The sequence below is a fragment of the Danio rerio genome, chromosome 20 (genome assembly GCF_052040795.2).
Source record: "Danio rerio strain M-AB ecotype USA chromosome 20, GRCz13ab, whole genome shotgun sequence".
Lineage (NCBI taxonomy): Eukaryota > Metazoa > Chordata > Actinopteri > Cypriniformes > Danionidae > Danio > Danio rerio.
In genome coordinates this window covers 52,501,839-52,525,195 of record NC_141040.1, presented here as the reverse complement: position 1 = coordinate 52,525,195, position 23,357 = coordinate 52,501,839, and the positions used below count along the sequence as shown (strand labels likewise).

The following is a 23,357-nucleotide window of genomic DNA, read 5'->3' as shown; positions in this document are numbered from 1 at the left end:
ATTCCATTGCTTTCAATTACAATCAATGTAATGCAATCCTGTTCTAATTTAAACAATTAAAACTATCATATATCTATAAATGCATATAGAAACTCCCAACTATAAATGGTCTACTCATTTTTGTTCATATAGCTATACAGTACAGTTTATATATTACCAATGAAGTTTGAATTGCACATGCAATTATATTGTTTATCCCTTATTGTTTCATAATATTTATTGTAACAATACCTCTTCATTCTTATTAAAGCATATCATTACTCCATATTACACTGTATTTTTTGGTTATAATTTTGTTATTTTCAAAATGCAAATTTACATATAAACAATACAACAAATGCATATCTCTATATGACAACGTATAGCTTGGCTACAATTAACCATTACACTAGCCAACAACTTGTGTTTTTAATTTTTCTAGTTAAATGAATCTAAATTAATTTGCAATTGGGCTTTTGCATATCTGGAATTATTTGGTGAGTGTATCAATTCTGCATATTGCATAGTGAGTTTATAACACACTTTATGATACATTAACTTGGCGTTCATATTTAGCGTAATCTAATAAAAAATATATTTATGAACAGGACATTTAATAATTTGGGAGCGTTGACTTCAAATATATTATGTGGCCATGTATCTTTCTTTCCTCCCCCCCCCTACTGGACGCATTAAGAACAACAGGGGCGTAAAGCTGCCTAGGCCGTAAAACTGCCTGGATTCAAGTCTGCAGACGCCCCATGTAGGTCAGTTGTCCTACCAAGGTGGCTAACGACCATGGCCTCTAGTGTCTGTCACTAGAAAACCTTTAGAGGTCAGAGGAGTGAGGTTTACCTTCACAGCACTTACTAGCTGGCCTCCATTACATATGGAAGTCAATGATTACAGATATTCAGAAACACATAAACACACCTGTCAACATTGGGATGTGAAAATAAGGGATATACCCACCATAATGGACCCCCCACCCCCCAGCAATATATTTTATTATTATTTACAAAAGAAAAAATAAACAATGTACATTAGCAGCAAATAAAATAGCAAACAGATTAGCTTATTAAAATTAATAACTATAATAAAGAAATAGATTGAATATATCAAATCTCATTAATCTTTTCTTCACTGTATAACTTACAGATTCTGATTGAAAAGCATGAATGATTTGATTTGAAAGCGAATGAATGATTTATTTAGATTTTTCATTTGATCACATTAAATGACACAGGAGTAAAAATGCACACGTCTAACATTATAATGAAAGTATTTGTCTGCTTTCCTAACTGTTTATGCTCATTTAGGACAAAATTAGTTGCGTTAGAAAAAAAAAACACCAAGATCGACACCTTTAGATCTTATTAATATTAATTATGTCTGTTCAAACACGCACCCAAAAGCCAGACTTTTGCTTCGCTTCAAATCGCTTGTGCAGAATCTGTTTGGGAAACAACATCTATCACCATTGAGCGCGTCAGCTGACAGTCGCGCACCTCTATATGACTGTTTTGAGGATTGCATAGGAAGGGCGACGGCACCTGTGATGAAAAGGAAAGGGAATCCCGCGGTTTTTATATGTATTTCAAAGTGTTTTCATGCCTAAATAAAATGAAAGTATAGAATGGACTCACATTTAAGAGCAAGGGGTGTCCCCTGATGGTTCGGCGGTATGGGTTGCAAATAGGGAGGATTGGCTCTTTAATATTTATTGCCACCCTTTAAAGAAAGACTAAAAATGTGGGGGAAATACCTTTACAGGATTATAGCTGGACCGAACTGTAAAATAAAGGAGAATCCCAGGAAAAACTGAAAGGTTGACAGGTATGCATAAAGGTTTAGAACCACTTAAGGGTGAGTAAATAGCGCAAGATGTCCTCGCTGCAGTCTGTAGCATGATGACGTACAGGATCAGGTTGGAGATCAAGGAGACCGAACTCTTTATCAACAACATAGCAATGTTCTTAAAACATTTGAAACACATTTTAACGATCCATGTGCAAAGTCTAGAGCGTATGGCGCAAAAGAATTAATGGCATGTCTGAATCCACTTTTGCTATTTTAAGGACGGAAATATACGGTCTGCACTTCGGCACATGGTCTAACAGGGTTGTGCTTATTCTCTTTATGAGTTCTGGATAAATGTATAAAAATACAGTAATATAATACTTTTTTTAATCCAGAAGGGAATAAATTAATACTCAAATAACTATTGCACAGTTTGTTATAATAGTAATAATAATGTTTTGTGCTTATTTAACTATTTATTGATTTATTGATTATTCAATAGTATTTAAGATATGGTATTATTCAAAAGTCTTATAATGAGGAATAATAATCAGAGAAATGCACTGATTTGCTCCTAAGGCTTCTGTAACGCCTGCCTAATGGCATAAGCATGAGCAAACTATGGCCAGTGTGGGTTAGATCCCTTAGAATGCTATTTGCCCTAAACAGACAACGTTGCTGATACAGTTCCTCGATAGATGTCCTTTTGACTCAAACGGATCTTTCAGCTGACTTTAATATCTTCTTAATGGTGTTCTTGTCAGACACACTGCTATTCTCATACCAAAGAGAGATGCCATTAGTGGGAACACTCTCAACAGCTCCACAAGTGAGGATTGATGAGCTGAGGTGTGCTCTTTTTTTAACCTTCTCAGAAAGTGCAGTCACTGGTGCGCTTTCTTTGTAAGACAAGTAATATAGAGAAACCAAGTCAAGTTCTCAGTAACGTAGACCCTCAGGAATTTTACCTGCTGTACAATCTCCACTGCGGTGTTGTTAATATACAGGGGTGTAAGTGGGGCATTTCTTCTTGAAGTCAATCACCAACTATTCCATATAAAACCATTTAAGGTCAATATTTTTTGCCTCCCTAGGCAATATTTGTTTTCGATTGTCTACAGAACAAACCACTGTTATGCATCTAACGTACCTAATTAACCTAGTTAAGTCTTTAAATGTCACTTTAAGCTGAATAATAGCAACTTGAAAAATGCCTAGTCAAATAGTATGTGCTGTCATCATGGCAAAAATAAAAGAAACCAGGTATTAGAATGAGTAATTAAAACTATTAAGTTTAGAAATGTGCTGACAAAAATCTCTCTGTTACAGAAATAGTGAAAATACATATATAAGGGGGCTAATAATTCTGACTTCAACTGTATATTTTTGGTCACATAAATGCAGCCTTGGTGATCATAGGAGAGATTTCTTCTGAAAACATCAGTGGTGTATATTTTAGTGATCGTGTTTGAATGTTTTTTGTGTGCTGCTTTAACACACTGGAGGTCATGATGATGTGGTGGTCTGAGCAGTGGGACAGCGGATGCTCAAACCACACTGGCATTAACTCACTCTTGCAGAGGGCCAGACAGGCATGAGAGCTGAGTCTGAAGCCAATAATACTAAACAGAGATCTGGGTCATATAATCCAGCAGATGTTCATAGATAATGGCGGATTAGTGTCCAGAACATGTCGCCCTTCACATTTGTGCATTTATAGTTGAAGTCAAAATTATGTGTCCTCCTGTGAATTTATTTGAATTTTTTAAACATTTCCCAAATGATGTTTAACAAAGCAAGGATTTTTCGCAGTATTTCCTATAATATTTTTTCTTCTTGAGAAAGTCTAATTTGTTTTATTTCGGCTAGAATGAAAGCAGCTTTTAATTTAAAAAAAAAAAAAAACATTTTAAGGTCAATATTATTAGCCCATTTAAGCTTTATTATTTTGATTGTCAACAGAACAAACCATCGTTAAACAATGACTTGCCTAATTAACATATTAAGCAGTTTAACATATTAAACTGATAAATAGAACAATGGCATGTAAATAAATAAATAAATATAACTAAACAGCTTGATGTGGAGCAATTGTGCTATTGTAGGCATATAAAATTAATAAAAATAAAATATTTTAAGAAATTTAAGAAATGATGAATTAAGAAAAACATTTATATCATGGCTTTTAGTCATATTGGATCCTTTATACAGAGCTCGGAAAAATATATCCGATATTCAATCAATAAATTAAATATTTATATATATTCTTGAATCTGATTGGCTGATAGCCGTGCAGTATTCTGCCATTAACAGCACTCGTACCGCCTTTTCACCCTTGTGTATTACTCCGCCCACATACAGCAACAAGCTGAGGACACTCTACAGTTTGACAAATATTGCAGCTGTTGGGCAACATAATGCACTTTTAAGGCTTTTTAGTTGAGAATGTAGCTGTTTAGATTGTAACTATGCAGTTTATTTATAAGGATAGTGCCTATTTTAAATATCTATCATTTCTGAGAGCGCATCAGCGGCCATTAGCTTGTCATACTGAGCAAAGATGGTTGACGGAGTCCATCCACAAGATGGCAACAGAGACAGCATAATAAGCCCTTAGAGGAGGAAAAATACAGCGTAATTTTAAACTACAGCTGATCAAATCATTATTAAACAGTGATATTCTATGTCGATCTCTCTCTTTTGTATGATGTAATGCTGTATTATACCTGTTTAGCGTTTTTCTTTTATGCAAACACAACAGCAATCTGGTAGTGATTGCACTGCCCTTTTTGGGGGTTAATTATTGTGATATCTCGCAACAGAGTAATACTGTACACTGTAATAGACTATAATACTCTGCAGACTGAAGGCATTTCATGCCGTTCAGCCTTATAATCTTAAAATGTGAGCAAAATCCGCTGTTTTGTCATCACATTAGACAGTAAGCTGAAGAATCATTTGAACGCTAGCTCTAAAGTGACGTTGGTGAATTTGTGAATCTGCTGTTCTGATGCCAGCTGCAGAATGAATGACAGAAGAAAGTAGTTCCTCATACAAGATTGTTTTTGAGACTCTCTGTGTTTTTTTTTTTTTTTTTTTAAATACACTATTATGCCATCAAACTGTTGTATAAACGCAATGTCACACTCGTAGCAGCGCGATGTAACTGTATATCATCACTTGTGGGACACTAAAGCCTGGTTTATACTTCTGCGTCAAGTGACCAGCGTAACCCACGGCGCATGCAACGCGTGTAGCTGTGCATTTATACTTCTGCGCGCTGTCTCTGTTGGTCTGCATTAACACTTCCGAAACGCTAGTTGGCAGTGAGGTGTAAATGTTCCTCTGTGTTGAGTTTCTTCACTGCTATTTTGCTTTTCCTGAACACTTCCGGGATGTACAAGTGGCTCAAACTCGCTCATTTTGAGGCAGGAACCACCGGACGTGCAACAACTTTAACTATGAGGTAAACACAAAACAAAACTTTCCATCCGGAGCTCCTTCACGGGACTCCACACTTGTAAACAATCGCTCCATCAGGCTCGCACCATTCACACAGCTCTCAGTCCCGCCCAGACTCGTCAGCGCTACCAAGCCGTCCAATTACAGAGCGTTGCTACCTGTAGTTACATTTTTTTAAAGTGTGCACGTCAGCGACGCCGACGGCCACGACGAAGGGCTATGCGTCAGGGCCGTAGCATAAGCCGGCATTTGACGCAGAAGTATAAATCAGCCTTAAGGCAACACACGCCTCCCATCACTGCCGATATACAGCCACATCTACATGCTACAAATGTGATATTGCTCATATATATAATTCACGATAATAATAATGCTAAATTATAGATTAAAGAATCATTTAAAAAGAAATTTATAATAATAAATGACTTATAAAATTTATGATTTACCATATTTGATTCCTCACCCAATAATGGTTTAAAAATGTGACGTAGCATAAAAGCATTTCTTAGTACGATGATAACCTGGAATAAAATGCTTGTGAAAAGCATATCATTTCCAACATATTAAGCATTCACTCACAATTTCCTTTTCTGCCATTGGTACTATTATGATCATTTTAGATTAATTCTGCGAACACCTATCATTATTTCCGAAAATAATGTTTCAATAGAGAAGAAATGAGTCAGATGGAACATTTTCACTCGGATCCATCCAGCCAGCGGCTCTGGTTTAGCTAATCTGTTATCTGAAGGGCTCTGAACTCTCATAGCAGACTTTCCATCCTTTTCACTTGATTTGCAAAAGTATCTAAACATCCCTGCGTGGACTTTAAACATCGTGTGGCTGGGGCTTTTTACCAGGCTCTCCTTCATCCCACATATGTCTTCCCACACTGTCCAGGCATGGAAAAAGATTTGGGCAGAGGAATCATGACTGCTGTATGTCGGCCCACCCGTGTCTTACCTCACGCCCTTTGGCCCCGATCCTGCAGATGAGTTTTCCTCACTTCTGACTGGCGGTAAAACATATGCATTTTATGCTTTTGGGTGAAAATGCTGCTTCTACTAATCCTTCATTTTTCTACTCTGCAAAAAACATCTGCAAATATGCAGTTTTCCGTGTATTGTGATTTATGTTTTATTTTTTCCTCATTTATTTATGCTTTTGCGTTATGAGACCTTAATCTTTCTTACAACCACATTTAACCTGATTTTTTTTAAAGTGACTTTTATTGACATTTTTAATAGTTTAAAGTAGGGTTGCACAGTTTACCAGTACTTCGGCAGCACCGCGATACTTTGGACTCTGCTTTAACATTCTAGGTGCAAACTCTAAAGCGCAGGGCGCAAAAGCATTAAGGGCGTGTCCGAATCCACTTTTGCTGTTTTTATTTGTGTCTTTTGAGAATAAACCAATCAGAGTCTTTTCTCCTATTTCCTTTGATAGTCAGTTGCATCACGCCATGGTGCATTTGCTATTTACATGGCAGACTTTGTAAGTGGAAAGCCTGAACGCTTTACTAGTGAGAAAACAGTTAAACAAACCATCTGCAGCACAAGGATAAAGAATGAGCCTCCATCATTCGGCCTTAACTTTCACTTTCTATTTCTCTCTTTTGTGGATAAGAAAACGGTTTTCTATGCACAGACATCCATCAGCCTACATAATTAATTTGGTTTGTTAAGTGCAAAGCTTTGTTTCAAAACTATTTCTAAATTCAGTTATAATTTCCAGCAAACAAATAAATGAACAAAAATAACAAAGTGTGCTCAAAAACTGGGTTATATTCAGGGCTTAACTTGTGCCGGAACAATCTGATCCAGCACTTCATTTTACCGATCCCCCTCCTCAACTGCCCTCCTGCCCCGTTTGCTGTTCACTTTTGTCCGCGACAACCCCTCACTCATCACTTCCATTCTGCGTCCACGACACCCCTCTGCCATCCAAAACCCCAACCCAGCGCTTCACGTTTACATGCGACACCGCTCCATCCTGGGGTAAACATGCCGGATCCGTTACCTCGATCTGTTCCGGTACCTCGCAATTTACAAAATAGGCACTGGTTATATCCAAACGCACGTCCTGTTCTTTTGTCCCATATGAATCAAAACCTGACAGGTGGACAAATATAAGTTTGTTTTTAATAAATGGATTTGCTATTTAAACAACGTAACTCAACTCAACTCAAGGTAACAGAGAAGTGTGCATATAGATTAAGGAAAGTTATTTAGTAATTCTGTTGATTGGAAAATAAAGACGTTTTTATTTGCATCTATTTTGCCTTTGGACTTTGACTTTACGCGTACAAAACTTGCTTGCTCTACCACCAATAGCGGCAATGGAACGCCGCTACATGAAGGTTGTTATGGGCTGAAAATAGCAACATGAAACACGTCTTGGGCCTTATTGCGCTGGGTGTATGATAAAATATACGTATGATCCAAAATACTGCCGGTGCCTCTGTAGTTTGTAAACAGTAGTATCGTCATTAATATTTAATAGTTAATGTTGCATGTGGAAAAGTCATTAAATTGCTCACACATTTGTGCCGGCAAATAATAAATAGATCACTTTATTTAATTTTAACAGTCTGCATGAGGCTGCAAAAATTTGTAGAATTTGTGCCGTTCTGATGCTTCAAACACACATCTGAATCAGCTAATTTCTGTTTCTGTGAATATGATTTAGTTACAATGATTGCGACAATCTCTTAAAGAGCCCTTATTATGTGTTTTGGAAAATGACCTTCCATGTAGTGTGTAACACAGCTCTAAGTGAAGTAAAATATCCAGCTAAGGCTTAAATCTAAAAGTGCAACGTGTTTAAAACTATCGATTAATCTATAAAAAAAAAAAGAGTCGATTCATAGTGCTTCAAATGAATCGTCTTGATAACGAGTCTTCAGCCGTTTTGACATGACGTCGATATGAAACTTAAACCCAATTGTTGCGCGAGCAAACCCAGGAAATTTGAAACCTGTGTTGCAGGCCCTGCTTCCGGAGACCCAGCAGACAGACTATTGTAAAACAGGACAATAGAATCAAAACTACGAAGTCATGTCTGCTCCTTTGCAGCTCCTCTGGTAATTTGCTCACTTATTGTCCAGCGTTAGAAAATGACAATAAAATGCTTTTAAATCATTCACAATAAACTGTCTGTCTGTCTGTCTGTCTTTCACATTTGGTCACTTTAAAACATAGAATCAATCATACAGTATAATCATTCTAGCGTCCACAACATCAAAAATCAACCACACTCATTCTTCTCATTTTTCCCCTTTTAGTTGTCCTTTATTGCTTAATAGACATCTTATCAATATTAAAAATTATTAATCACAGATGTATTGTTTATAGATGTACATAGCTGTAAAACTAGTATAAACTCAGCAATACTCTTAGGGTGCTTTCACACCTAGACCTTTGTTTCGGAACCTGTCTCGTTTGTCCAGTTAACGCGGTTTGTTTGGCATATGTGAATCAAGCAATCGCGCTCGGATCCGCGTCAAAACAATTGCTCCGAGATCGCCTGAATGAGGTGGTCTCGGCTTGATTGAAACAAACTCTGCAGCGGATCAATTGTAGTGAGAAAGCGATACGATCTGAGCCTGCTATATCACAGTGTTTTAAGGATATGTAATAGGCATACGGCTATATGAAGCAGGCACGTGCACACATAAGTCTCAACCTGTGCAGTGCACATGCCCTTTTTAGCCCTAGATAAAAAGTGCCCTTCCAAAATGATGTAAAGTGCCACTGCGACAACCCCAGGTTGATGGAAACGTCATGATGCGCATACATTTTGAAAATTCGCATAAAAAAAACGTAAGGATAAACTTTTTATTCAATAAGAAAAGATGTGCATAAACTACAATGGAAACACTTTTACCGCACAAACTCCAGCATGTGCATTAAAAAAGATCATGTAATTTTGTTAAAAGAGATCATGTGATGATAAAAATGTGTGTGAATGGATAAACCATCAGGCTGAGCACGCTATAAACCAGTGTTTCTCAACTGGTGGGTCGTGACCCAAAAGTGGGTCGCGGGAACATTTTCAGTGGGCCGTACTGTTTGACATGTGAAATTTCATTTAATTAAAGCAACAAATATGTCGAAGCACAAGTATGACCCTGAATATGTAAAGCATAGATTTACATATTTGACAAGAAAAAAAAAGACTTAAAGCCTCAGTGTGTCATAGGTAGTGAGGTGCTCTCAAGTGAGCATGAAACCTCCTAAATTAAAACAACATAGAACCTGACAACATGTTTTATTAACAGTTCAGTTTTAGTTAATGGTAACTGAACATTTCCTTACCCTAACCACTGTTTACAGTATTTTTTGTTTTTACTTTGTAATATTTCTATAATTTGATACATTTTGTTAAACGACAGCATTAAAATATAGTTTATTTGTAATTGTTGGTGATTCTCTTGTGATTTATCTGTCACTACTTGTGTATGGAAACAAATAAATACAAATTAATAATAATTGCAAAAATTGTATTTTAGTTCCTAAAAATTTGGGTCGCGGCTTGATCATGTAAAAATGTGGGTCCCATGGCCAAACCAGTTGAGAACCCCTGCTATAAACCATCTGAACTGTTGTTTTGGTCATTATAAAACGCCTTACCGTTTCAGTATTAGTGTTATTATATTATTTATGACCTCCAGAATCAAGAGCGTCTTTGCTCCGTGTCTGACACCTTCACACGGCACCACGCGTTCACTGCGTGTCAAGATTGCTTTCTGAGGCGCAAGTCATTTATTAGATGAAGAACAGATTGATGCAGCAAATTCAGTTTTTACTGTTGATATTTGGCGCCAGTTATTCAGGAAGTGACGATTTTGTTCGCTTTGACTCTTTGGATGGAAACGCTGCTTTATTCGCACGTCTTTATTGCCATAATCCAGTTTTGCGCATAAAGTTCATTCGCATTTTTGGATGGAAACATAGCTAGTGACTGTGTTTCCACAGACTTCAGTAATCAAATTATTTGACAAATTATTAAATGGTGGATTTTAACTGCAGTTTGGCTCTTTCATTCAGGGATTTCATTCATGCCCCTCGTGACAAACGAGATATTTGCTGCGAGGAACTGCTGGAAGCGTGTATTTTTACTGCAATGTTTGATACCGCATGGCGAATGAGAGAAAAAAAACCCTCCGCATTTCTCATAAACTTAGATGCACTCGGTAGGTAGCGTCAGAGAGCTGTGTGTGTTATTTCGGTCACAAAATGCGGTGAAAATCCTACACAACGGTAATAGTTTGGTTGCGGTGTTTAGATGTTTACACTCGGAGAGCAGCATTTACAGCAGATCTTTCAGTCAATATTATTGTAGTGATATAAACGTACTGTACACTTTATTAACTTAGATATCATTTGACTAAGGTCCGTCTTTAAACACTGAAAGAGTACTGCTGACCATACAAACTAACTTTGCCTCTGAATAAACAAAGAAAGAGCACTGGTAACTCACTTACCAAATCTGTAGAGACAGGACAATCAACGTCAACTTGAGCTGAGCCTTTATTAAAAGAAGACGAGCTGCAAATCTGGATTTCACCATTTCCAGATGAGAAAAGCGCTTGGGAAAAATGTTCCTTAGACACGTATTACTGTCGAGCGTCGTGTGCACTGTAATCCACACGCAAGTCCAGCTGCACTCTCATAGAGAGAAAACGAAAACAAAACCTCTACTACAGTAAATTATAAAAAAAACAATACTGAAGGTCTGTATCTTTAAACCATTCTTTGTCTCCCACTCTTTAAGGAAAACACAACGTGGCATCTTTCTGACATCTGCACACTACAGCAGGTAATGAAAGTCTTGAAGTCTTGAATTTATCATGCATATTATTGAAGTTACTCAGCATACACAATAGAGCGCACTGATTGATTTGTACCGTACATGTCAAGAACGGTAACCTGAAAAACACACTCTGTTCAATCCCTGTTAAACCGACAGAGACAAAAAGGGGGAGCTATCCTACTTCAGTGAACTAAAAAAATCCACATATTGGATTTGCCCTAATTTAGAAAACTTGGAGATCAGTGTTCAATGGCATTATTTGGAATGGCCCCAGATGACTCGTGTTTACCTGCGTCAAAGTTAAAAATTCTTGCCTTTTCTTTTTAGTTAGCGTGCAGAGCAATTCTGCTCAAACGGAAAGATACCCTTCAATCCACCTTTATTCAATGGACCACCAGGGAGTTTATGTCTTGTCTTTAACTAGACAACAATTTTATAAGCATTTACTAACAGTAAATCTGGTTTTACCAACTTTAGAAGGCCCAACATGTAAGCAGAGTTGCAACAAACTAGATTAAACTCATTAAGTTCCTCTTGTCGATAATCTTTAGTAAGAGGCAAATAATTTACAAGGTCTGAAGAAAAAAACATGAATGTACTAGATATGTTCGCAACAGCAGTACGTACTCCAATGAAAACGCCACACTTCACACTTCACACTTGTCAAGAACGGTAACCTGAAGAACACACTCTGTCCAATCCCTGTTATTCTGACAGAGGCCAAAAGGGGGCGCTATCCTACTTCAGTGAACACTAAAAACATTCACAGAATCTTCAGGACATAAAATAGAAGTCAAGAGCTCTTATTTGGACTGAAATATAGGAATAAGATGCTTTATGTGTAGAGATTTGGGGGAAAAGGTGTAAATATGAAATAACATACGAGTGATCAGTCTCGAGAACACTCCTGAAGAATTTGGCCCCTATATGAGCTCATTTGTCCCGTTTTAATCATCATATATTGTGAAAATAACTAATAAAGGAAAGGTTTATTATTTAAATGGACCAATTCTGACTGAGCAAATGAGCTGGCCAGTTTGGTATTTGCCTAAAGGCTACAGTTTTTATTTAACACAGTTTTACCAGATTCAATTTTTTTGTATTATATAGCCTATGATGGGTAATAAATTAGCACTTAAAAGCAAGTTTTTTTTTAATTGCTAATTTTTTATCTCATTACACTATATATGAAACTGTAACAACTTGTAAATGAATATATTTTTTAGTAAACAAAAAGATAGTATGATAAGCACTTGTACAAAAAAATATAGAAAAAGTATTTTTGTTGCATCAAAAAGTGTGGTAATTATAACCATCCAACAAGCTTATCCAGCACAAATCAGTGCTTAAAATGTCACTAAATACAGTATTTGAACCTCGAATAACTTATCCGTAAGAAGATCCACACATTTCAATTGGCTGGCCATGGGCCCGAAGATAATGCTAAGTTGATGCTTCTAACACTGAGTAAGTACTCCATACCCGATTTTAAAAAGGCTTCATCCAAATTTTGTCTTTCATAGTGTTCATATATAAAACAGTCTGATTTTGACAATGTTAGGAAGCCCCGCGGTATAAGCAGGGCATCAAAAAATTAGATTATACTCATTGTGTTCCTCCCCACGGAAATCTTTAGTAAAAGGCGAAAGATTTATACGATCTGAAGAGAAACATGAGTGTACTAGTTTTCTTCCTATCAGCAGTACGTACTCCAATGAAAACGCCACACTTGTCAAGAACGGTAACCTGAAGAACACACTCTGTTCAATCCCTGTTATTCTGACAGAGACCAAAAGGGGGCGCTATCCTACTTCAGTGAACACTAAGAACATCCACAGAATCTTCAGCACATAAAATAGAAGTCAAGAGCTCTTATTTGGACTGAAATATAGGAATAAGATGCTTTATGTGTAGAGATTTGGGGGAAAAGGTGTAAATATGAAATAACATACGAGAGATTAGTCTCGAGAACACTCCTGAAGAATTTGGCCCCTATATGAGCTCATTTGTCCCGTTTTAATCATCATATATTGTGAAAATAACTAATAAAGGAAAGGTTTATTTTTTAAATGGACCAATTCTGATTGAGCAAATGAGCTGGCCAGTTTGTTATTTGCCTAAAGGCTACAGTTTTTATTTAACACAGTTTTACCAGATTCATTTTTTGTATTATTTATGATGGGTAATAAATTAGCACTTAAAAGCAAGTTTTTTTTTTAATTGCTAATTTTTTATCTCATTACACTATATATGAAACTGTAACAACTTGTAAATGAATATATTTTTTAGTAAACAAAAAGATAGTATGATAAGCACTTTGATAAAAAAAAATATAGAAAAAGTATTTTTGTTGCATCAAAAAGTGTGGTAATTATAACCATCCAACAAGCTTATCCAGCACAAATCAGTGCTTAAAATGTCACTAAATACAGTATTTGAACCTCGAATAACTTATCCGTAAGAAGATCCACACATTTTAATTGGCTGGCCACGGGCCCGATAACAACGATAGGTTGATGCAACCAATACTAAATGAGTACTTCTTACCTGAAATTAAATAGACTTCATCCAATACTTTTCCTTTAAAGTCTCCGTGTTAAAATCAGTCTGATTTAGACAATATTAGGAAGCCCCGCGGTATAAGCAGGGCATCAAAAATTAGATTATACTCATTGTGTTCCTCCCCACGGAAATCTTTAGTAAAAGGCGAAAGATTTATACGATCTGAAGAGAAACATGAGTGTACTAGTTTTCTTCCTATCAGCAGTACGTACTCCAATGAAAACGCCACACTTGTCAAGAACGGTAACCTGAAGAACACACTCTGTTCAATCCCTGTTATTCTGACAGAGACCAAAAGGGGGCGCTATCCTACTTCAGTGAACACTAAGAACATCCACAGAATCTTCAGCACATAAAATAGAAGTCAAGAGCTCTTATTTGGACTGAAATATAGGAATAAGATGCTTTATGTGTAGAGATTTGGGGGAAAAGGTGTAAATATGAAATAACATACGAGAGATTAGTCTCGAGAACACTCCTGAAGAATTTTGCGCCTATATGAGCTCATTTGTCCCGTTTTAATCATCATATATTGTGAAAATAACTAATAAAGGAAATGTTTATTATTTAAATGGACCAATTCTGACTGAGCAAATGAGCTGGCCAGTTTGGTATTTGCCTAAAGACTACAGTTTTAATTTAACACAGTTTTACCAGATTCAATTTTTTGTATTATTTATGATGGGTAATAAATTAGCACTTAAAAGCAAGTTTTTTTTTTAATTGCAAATTTTTTTATCTCATTACACTATATATAAAACAGTAACAACTTGTAAATGAATATATTTTTTAGTAAACAAAAAGATAGTATGATAAGCACTTTGACAAAAAAAATATAGAAAAAGTATTTTTGTTGCATCAAAAAGTGTGGTAATTATAACCATCCAACAAGCTTATCCAGCACAAATCAGTGCTTAAAATGTCACTAAATACAGTATTTGAACCTCGAATAACTTATCCGTAAGAAGATCCACACATTTCAATTGGCTGGCCATGGGCCCGAAGATAATGCTAAGTTGATGCATCTAACACTGAGTAAGTACTCCATACCCGATTTTAAAAAGGCTTCATCCAACACTTCTCTTTCATAGTGTTCATATATAAGTCAGTCTGATATTGACAAAGTTAGGAAGCCCCACCGTTAGGCAGGGCATCAAAAATTAGATTATACTCATTGTGTTCCTCCCCACGGAAATCTTTAGTAAAAGGCGAAAGATTTATACGATCTGAAGAGAACCATGAGTGTACTAGTTTTCTTCCTAACAGCAGTACGTACTCCAATGAAAACGCCACACTTGTCAAGAACGGTAACCTGAAGAACACACTCTGTTCAATCCCTGTTATTCTGACAGAGACCAAAAGGGGGCGCTATCCTACTTCAGTGAACACTAAAAACATCCACAGAATCTTCAGCACATAAAATAGAAGTCAAGAGCTCTTATTTGGACTGAAATATAGGAATAAGATGCTTTATGTGTAGAGATTTGGGGAAAAAAGGTGTAAATATGAAATAACATACGAGAGATTAGTCTCGAGAACACTCCTGAAGAATTTTGCGCCTATATGAGCTCATTTGTCCCGTTTTAATCATCATATATTGTGAAAATAACTAATAAAGGAAAGGTTTATTATTTAAATGGACCAATTCTGACTGAGCAAATGAGCTGGCCAGTTTGGTATTTGCCTAAAGGCTACAGTTTTTATTTAACACAGTTTTACCAGATTCAATTTTTTGTATTATTTATGATGGGTAATAAATTAGCACTTAAAAGCAAGTTTTTTTTTAATTGCAAATTTTTTTTATCTCATTACACTATATATGAAACTGTAACAACTTGTAAATGAATATATTTTTAGTAAACAAAAAGATAGTATGATAAGCACTTTGACAAAAAAAATATAGAAAAAGTATTTTTGTTGCATCAAAAAGTGTGGTAATTATAACCATCCAACAAGCTTATCCAGCACAAATCAGTGCTTAAAATGTCACTAAATACAGTATTTGAACCTCGAATAACTTATCCGTAAGAAGATCCACACATTTCAATTGGCTGGCCATGGGCCCGAAGATAATGCTAAGTTGATGCTTCTAACACTGAGTAAGTACTCCATACCCGATTTTAAAAAGGCTTCATCCAAATTTTGTCTTTCATAGTGTTCATATATAAAACAGTCTGATTTTGACAATGTTAGGAAGCCCCACGGTATAAGCAGGGCATCAAAAAATTAGATTATACTCATTGTGTTCCTCCCCACGGAAATCTTTAGTAAAAGGCGAAAGATTTATACGATCTGAAGAGAAACATGAGTGTACTAGTTTTCTTCCTATCAGCAGTACGTACTCCAATGAAAACGCCACACTTGTCAAGAACGGTAACCTGAAGAACACACTCTGTTCAATCCCTGTTATTCTGACAGAGACCAAAAGGGGGCGCTATCCTACTTCAGTGAACACTAAGAACATTCACAGAATCTTCAGCACATAAAATAGAAGTCAAGAGCTCTTATTTGGACTGAAATATAGGAATAAGATGCTTTATGTGTAGAGATTTGGGGGAAAAGGTGTAAATATGAAATAACATACGAGAGATTAGTCTCGAGAACACTCCTGAAGAATTTGGCCCCTATATGAGCTCATTTGTCCCGTTTTAATCATCATATATTGTGAAAATAACTAATAAAGGAAAGGTTTATTTTTTAAATGGACCAATTCTGATTGAGCAAATGAGCTGGCCAGTTTCCCAGCAAACAATGAGTTGGCGGACCGTCGGCGTTTTTTGGTCGGCACAAATTCAGCGGCTTGATATGGGCGGACCGCCGTCGGCTTACCAGCTGCAAGCAGCCCATTCTAAAAGTTATGTCGGCCCACCAGCGTTTTTTTGGGTGGCACGCCACCAGCGGATTACCGTGGGTGGACCGCCGTCTGGACACCAGTGGCTAACCGATGGCCCACCCAGTGATGTTTTTAATGTTGTTGGCTGTTCTGTACCTGATATAAGTACTTGTGTTTAACACTTTTTATATTTTAAACGAATGAGGCACTAAATAAAAATATAGTTATTAATAAAAGCAAAGTTTAGTAAATAAAACTACAAGAGGTTTTAAATATAACAGGTTATTATTAAAACAAAACAAAATTAAGTTTAAAAATCAAGATTTAATATTAAATGTCATTATGTAATATGTTTATGAATTGTTTAAATGTTTATGTAAATGCTGCGTGACTTTAAAGTGTCCATTACCGAGCCCCATTTAAGCACAGCAGCAGAGAGCCTTGTCATGGAAACGGAGCAACGACACGACACCTGACCGTCAACAGCACTTCTCTCATGCGGCAGTTTTCACTAATTTCAGGTAAGTTTAGTCGCTAAAATCACGCAAATGTTACATATAACTGTTTCTGACACTTTTCTTACTGGTAATTGACATATTTCTGTTGAAAATGTTTTTTTATAGAGACTGTTGTGTCTTTGGAAAAAGTCCGTTAGAGTTTTAGCAGAGGTAACGTTAGCATTAGGCTAGCTATTGTTTATAAAAGTGTTGTCTTTTAATTACATTTTATGTGTAGATGAGAGGTTAGACAATGTTTTATTGGAGGTAGTCTACTTTATTTAGCCTAAAATAAGCACTGTACTGTCAACAAGAGCGAATTAAAATGTTAAAGTTAGTACATATGTGTTACTTTGATATTTCACAGTAATGTAAACTAATATTAATTTTAAAAAGTGCTCTGTGGTTTCAGGAGTGACAAAATTACCCCTACAACAGAAGAAAAGAGCCAAGATGAAGGGAGCTAATCACAGAGCTGGAGGAAACACAGGTAAGACTATAATTAACTGTTAAATAGATTCATGTGCATTTTTATAAGAAATCCCTACATTATCATGCATCTGATACATGTCTTGATTGCAGTTATTTTAGTTTTGACATCCAAACATAAGTGAGTGGTTTTAAACAATTTTTTACATTGCTTTTCTCAAAGCTGAATTTACAGCGTCAGTGCTCCAGTCCAAAATGTAATATTGTATTCATAATTTGCTGCTGATCAAGCAAGATTTCTTATTTTAATCATGTTTTGTTATTTCAGGATTCATTGTTGAATAGAAAGTTTAAATTGAAAAGTATTTGAATCAGAAATCTTAACTCTCTTCTGATCTGCTTTATGCACCCTTGTTTAATACAAGTATCCATTTCTTAAAATGTGTTAGTAATATATATATATTTTTATTACTTCTTTCTAGATTTTGGATCGTCCTCCACTCACTCTACCCCTTTGTTTTTCCTTGCCAGACTTCATTCAAGGTAAGTAATATTATAGTGTCACTTAAAAGTGTTCCCAATGATTACTTTTATTAATGTTAATATTAATATCAACTGCATCAAACAAATTAGCCTATTAGAATGATTTCTGAAGGATCATCTGACACTAAAGTAATGATGCTAACAAATCAGCTTTGACCTCACATTAATAAAATATATGGTCACATTTTATTTTGATGGTCTGTTTGTTGAATTTAAGCTGCATTGCATCTACATGCCAACTAATTCTCATTAGATTATAAGTAGACTGTTAGGGTTGCGGTTAGGGTTGGTGTAAGTTGACATGTACTTGGTAAATTAAGGGTTAGGGTTAGGGTCAGTTAATGTCTGTTGAAGGAGCAGAATCAACAGATATTAAGCAGACAGTCTATTAATACTCAAATGGACCATTTACAATGTATTGAAATTAAAAATCGTTATTTTAAACTGTAAAAATATTTCAGTGTTACTTTTAAACTGTAAATTAATGTTATCGATCAAATCAATGCAGTCTTGATGTCCAATAAAAAGACAATAAAAAATACAAACATTAATGTCAATAATGACCTAGTTACTGATGATGGACAAAAATAATGACTGATGATTCTGTTATTTCAGGATAAGAAAGAAGCCTGCTACAAGAGAGACAGCGGAAGGGAGCCTCAAAGACATTTTTATTAGGATCTGCTAATCATGAGGGGGCAGACAAAAGAACCTGCATTTTCCTTCAGCTTAATATCAGGGGTCACCACAGCGTAAGGAACTGGATATTACTTTGGCATATGTTTTACACAGCCTTCCAGCTGCAACCCAGCACTGTGAAACACCCATACACTCTCGTATTCACAGACACTTCTACACTATGTTCAAATTCACCTATAGCACAAGTGTTTGGACTGTGGTGGAAACCCACACCAAAACAGGGAGAACATGCAAACTCCACACAGAAATGCCAGCGGACCCAGCCGGGACTCACACCAGCAACCTTTTTGCTGTGAGGTGACAGTCTGAGCCACTGTGCTGCCCCAGTGTAGTTATTAATAACCTCCAGATGTTTTACAGTTTGATTTTGTAATAATAATGCACGTTTAGATTTATTGTAATATGTTAATATTTATTCGCAATGTAATTTATTTTTATGTTATTTATAATAACGTTAAATGTCATAAGAATGTTATAATTTAATATAATATTATAATAAATAATTATAATAATGTTAAAATATAAATAATACTAATTTTTTTAATAGTTTATTTTTATAATGAGAAGTCTCAAAGTTTGTCTTTATTATAGAAAACTCATTGTTGAATGGCTACCACTTTACAATAAGATTGTATGTATTATTTATTGTATTTACTAACATAATAAACAATACATTTATTACAGTATTTATTCATCTTTGCTAATGTTGGTAAATGGTAAAAAGTTGTTAATTGTTTATTCATGTTAACTCGCAATGTATTAACTAATGTTAACAAGCATGACTGATTTTATTAATGCATTAGTAAATGCTGTACATAAATTATGCTGTACAGGTATTGTTCATATTAGTTCATATTTAAACCATGAACATTACTTATAAAACTACTGTAAAATGTAACTGTTGTATGTATGTTGTTATATTATATTTGTATGTATTTTATATGTATTTTATATTTATTTTGTTATATTTGTTAACGTATGTGTTTTTGAAACATTTCATTAAGTGTTTAATGTATGTTCGTTATGCAGTATTATAAATAAATGTTATAATGATTAAGTATTTTGTACTTGATTTCATTATTGGACATATTTATATTGAATACAATTGTAAAGGCTAATATAATATTTAAAAATGACATGTGGACCGACCGCGGGCCGCCAGCAGACACTTATTTAAAACCAGCGGTCCGATGGCGGACCACCGTCGGAAAAGCGGCGGGAGCCGATGGTGGGCCGCTGGAATAACGATGAGCAAATTGACGGTGGACCGCGGGCGGCGCCCGCCAGTGGACCGCCGACTTTGCCGCCGGCGGGCCGCCAGTGGCCCGCTGGTCTTATGTTAGCTGGGTTGTTATTTGCCTAAAGGCTACAGTTTTTATTTAACACAGTTTTACCAGATTCATTTTTTGTATTATTTATGATGGGTAATAAATTAGCACTTAAAAGCAAGTTTTTTTTTAATTGCTAATTTTTTATCTCATTACACTATATATGAAACTGTAACAACTTGTAAATGAATATATTTTTTAGTAAACAAAAAGATAGTATGATAAGCACTTTGATAAAAAAAAATATAGAAAAAGTATTTTTGTTGCATCAAAAAGTGTGGTAATTATAACCATCCAACAAGCTTATCCAGCACAAATCAGTGCTTAAAATGTCACTAAATACAGTATTTGAACCTCGAATAACTTATCCGTAAGAAGATCCACACATTTTAATTGGCTGGCCACGGGCCCGATAACAACGATAGGTTGATGCAACCAATACTAAATGAGTATTTCTTACCTGAAATTAAATAGACTTCATCCAATACTTTTCCTTTAAAGTCTCCGTGTTAAAATCAGTCTGATTTAGACAATATTAGGAAGCCCCGCGGTATAAGCAGGGCATCAAAAATTAGATTATACTCATTGTGTTCCTCCCCACGGAAATCTTTAGTAAAAGGCGAAAGATTTATACGATCTGAAGAGAAACATGAGTGTACTAGTTTTCTTCCTATCAGCAGTACGTACTCCAATGAAAACGCCACACTTGTCAAGAACGGTAACCTGAAGAACACACTCTGTTCAATCCCTGTTATTCTGACAGAGACCAAAAGGGGGCGCTATCCTACTTCAGTGAACACTAAGAACATCCACAGAATCTTCAGCACATAAAATAGAAGTCAAGAGCTCTTATTTGGACTGAAATATAGGAATAAGATGCTTTATGTGTAGAGATTTGGGGGAAAAGGTGTAAATATGAAATAACATACGAGAGATTAGTCTCGAGAACACTCCTGAAGAATTTGGCCCCTATATGAGCTCATTTGTCCCGTTTTAATCATCATATATTGTGAAAATAACTAATAAAGGAAATGTTTATTATTTAAATGGACCAATTCTGACTGAGCAAATGAGCTGGCCAGTTTGGTATTTGCCTAAAGGCTACAGTTTTAATTTAACACAGTTTTACCAGATTCAATTTTTTGTATTATTTATGATGGGTAATAAATTAGCACTTAAAAGCAAGTTTTTTTTTAATTGCAAATTTTTTTATCTCATTACACTATATATAAAACAGTAACAACTTGTAAATGAATATATTTTTTAGTAAACAAAAAGATAGTATGATAAGCACTTTGACAAAAAAAAATATAGAAAAAGTATTTTTGTTGCATCAAAAAGTGTGGTAATTATAACCATCCAACAAGCTTATCCAGCACAAATCAGTGCTTAAAATGTCACTAAATACAGTATTTGAACCTCGAATAACTTATCCGTAAGAAGATCCACACATTTCAATTGGCTGGCCATGGGCCCGAAGATAATGCTAAGTTGATGCATCTAACACTGAGTAAGTACTCCATACCCGATTTTAAAAAGGCTTCATCCAACACTTCTCTTTCATAGTGTTCATATATAAGTCAGTCTGATATTGACAAAGTTAGGAAGCCCCACCGTTAGGCAGGGCATCAAAAATTAGATTATACTCATTGTGTTCCTCCCCACGGAAATCTTTAGTAAAAGGCGAAAGATTTATACGATCTGAAGAGAACCATGAGTGTACTAGTTTTCTTCCTAACAGCAGTACGTACTCCAATGAAAACGCCACACTTGTCAAGAACGGTAACCTGAAGAACACACTCTGTTCAATCCCTGTTATTCTGACAGGGACCAAAAGGGGGCGCTATCCTACTTCAGTGAACACTAAAAACATCCACAGAATCTTCAGCACATAAAATAGAAGTCAAGAGCTCTTATTTGGACTGAAATATAGGAATAAGATGCTTTATGTGTAGAGATTTGGGGGAAAATGTGTAAATATGAAATAACATACGAGAGATTAGTCTCGAGAACACTCCTGAAGAATTTTGCGCCTATATGAGCTCATTTGTCCCGTTTTAATCATCATATATTGTGAAAATAACTAATAAAGGAAAGGTTTATTTTTTAAATAGACCAATTCTGACTGAGCAAATGAGCTGGCCAGTTTGGTATTTGCCTAAAGACTACAGTTTTTATTTAACACAGTTTTACCAGATTCATTTTTTTTGTATTATATATGATGGGTAATAAATTAGCACTTAAAAGCAAGTTTTTTTTTAATTGCTAATTTTTTATCTCAATACACTATATATGAAACTGTAACAACTTGTAAATGAATATATTTTTTAGTAAACAAAAAGATAGTATGATAAGCACTTTGACAAAAAAAAATATAGAAAAAGTATTTTTGTTGCATCAAAAAGTGTGGTAATTATAACCATCCAACAAGCTTATCCAGCACAAATCAGTGCTTAAAATGTCACTAAATACAGTATTTGAACCTCGAATAACTTATCCGTAAGAAGATCCACACATTTCAATTGGCTGGCCACGGGCCCGATAACAACGATAGGTTGATGCATCCAATACTAAATGAGTACTTCTTACCTGAAATTAAATAGACTTCATCCAATACTTGTCCTTTAAAGTCTCCGTGAATAAATCAGTCTGATTTTGACAATGTTAGGAAGCCCCGCGGTATAAGCAGGGCATCAAAAATTAGTTTATACTCTTTGTGTTCCTCCCCACGGAAATCTTTAGTAAAAGGCGAAAGATTTATTCGATCTGAAGAGAAACATGAGTGTACTAGTTTTCTTCCTATCAGCAGTACGTACTCCAATGAAAACGCCACACTTGTCAAGAACGGTAACCTGAAGAACACACTCTGTTCAATCCCTGTTATTCTGACAGAGACCAAAAGGGGGCGCTATCCTACTTCAGTGAACACTAAAAACATTCACAGAATCTTCAGGACATAAAATAGAAGTCAAGAGCTCTTATTTGGACTGAAATATAGGAATAAGATGCTTTATGTGTAGAGATTTGGGGGAAAAGGTGTAAATATGAAATAACATACGAGAGATTAGTCTCGAGAACACTCCTGAAGAATTTTGCGCCTATATGAGCTCATTTGTCCCGTTTTAATCATCATATATTGTGAAAATAACTAATAAAGGAAAGGTTTATTATTTAAATGGACCAATTCTGACTGAGCAAATGAGCTGGCCAGTTTGTTATTTGCCTAAAGGCTACAGTTTTTATTTAACACAGTTTTACCAGATTCAATTTTTTGTATTATATATGATGGGTAATAAATTAGCACTTAAAAGCAAGTTTTTTTTATATTGCTACATTTTTATCTCATTACACTATATATGAAACTGTAACAACTTGCAAATGAATATATTTTTTAGTAAACAAAAAGATAGA

General features: G+C 35.5%; 1 long non-coding RNA gene and 7 other non-coding genes across 9 annotated transcripts; 1 reads left to right on the top strand and 7 right to left on the bottom strand.

The window, feature by feature from the left end:
• Positions 1 to 12,618: 12,618 nt before the first annotated feature.
• On the bottom strand, positions 12,619 to 12,735 carry LOC147839491 (U5 spliceosomal RNA). Its single transcript, XR_015519287.1, has one exon. It is a non-coding gene; the product is annotated as a U5 spliceosomal RNA (small nuclear RNA).
• A 949-nt stretch (positions 12,736 to 13,684) lies between these two features.
• On the bottom strand, positions 13,685 to 13,799 carry LOC147839490 (U5 spliceosomal RNA). The gene has a single exon (XR_015519291.1). It is a non-coding gene; the product is annotated as a U5 spliceosomal RNA (small nuclear RNA).
• A 950-nt stretch (positions 13,800 to 14,749) lies between these two features.
• LOC147839489 (U5 spliceosomal RNA) lies at positions 14,750 to 14,862 on the bottom strand. Its single transcript, XR_015519294.1, has one exon. It is a non-coding gene; the product is annotated as a U5 spliceosomal RNA (small nuclear RNA).
• Positions 14,863 to 15,812: 950 nt separating this feature from the next.
• On the bottom strand, positions 15,813 to 15,929 carry LOC147839488 (U5 spliceosomal RNA). The gene has a single exon (XR_015519289.1). It is a non-coding gene; the product is annotated as a U5 spliceosomal RNA (small nuclear RNA).
• A 969-nt stretch (positions 15,930 to 16,898) lies between these two features.
• Positions 16,899 to 19,133, top strand: LOC147839487 (uncharacterized). 2 transcript variants are annotated; one of them, XR_015519060.1, is made up of 5 exons: positions 16,899 to 16,971; positions 17,074 to 17,118; positions 17,360 to 17,437; positions 17,859 to 17,919; positions 18,535 to 18,784. It is a non-coding gene; the product is annotated as an uncharacterized LOC147839487 (long non-coding RNA). The 2 variants fall into 2 exon arrangements; XR_015519059.1 differs by lacking the exon at positions 17,074 to 17,118 and having other exon boundaries at positions 18,535 to 19,133.
• Positions 19,134 to 20,488: 1,355 nt separating this feature from the next.
• LOC147839486 (U5 spliceosomal RNA) lies at positions 20,489 to 20,603 on the bottom strand. The gene has a single exon (XR_015519290.1). It is a non-coding gene; the product is annotated as a U5 spliceosomal RNA (small nuclear RNA).
• Positions 20,604 to 21,553: 950 nt separating this feature from the next.
• LOC147839485 (U5 spliceosomal RNA) lies at positions 21,554 to 21,666 on the bottom strand. Its single transcript, XR_015519293.1, has one exon. It is a non-coding gene; the product is annotated as a U5 spliceosomal RNA (small nuclear RNA).
• Positions 21,667 to 22,617: 951 nt separating this feature from the next.
• On the bottom strand, positions 22,618 to 22,732 carry LOC147839484 (U5 spliceosomal RNA). Its single transcript, XR_015519288.1, has one exon. It is a non-coding gene; the product is annotated as a U5 spliceosomal RNA (small nuclear RNA).
• Between the last annotated feature and the right edge of the window lie 625 nt (positions 22,733 to 23,357).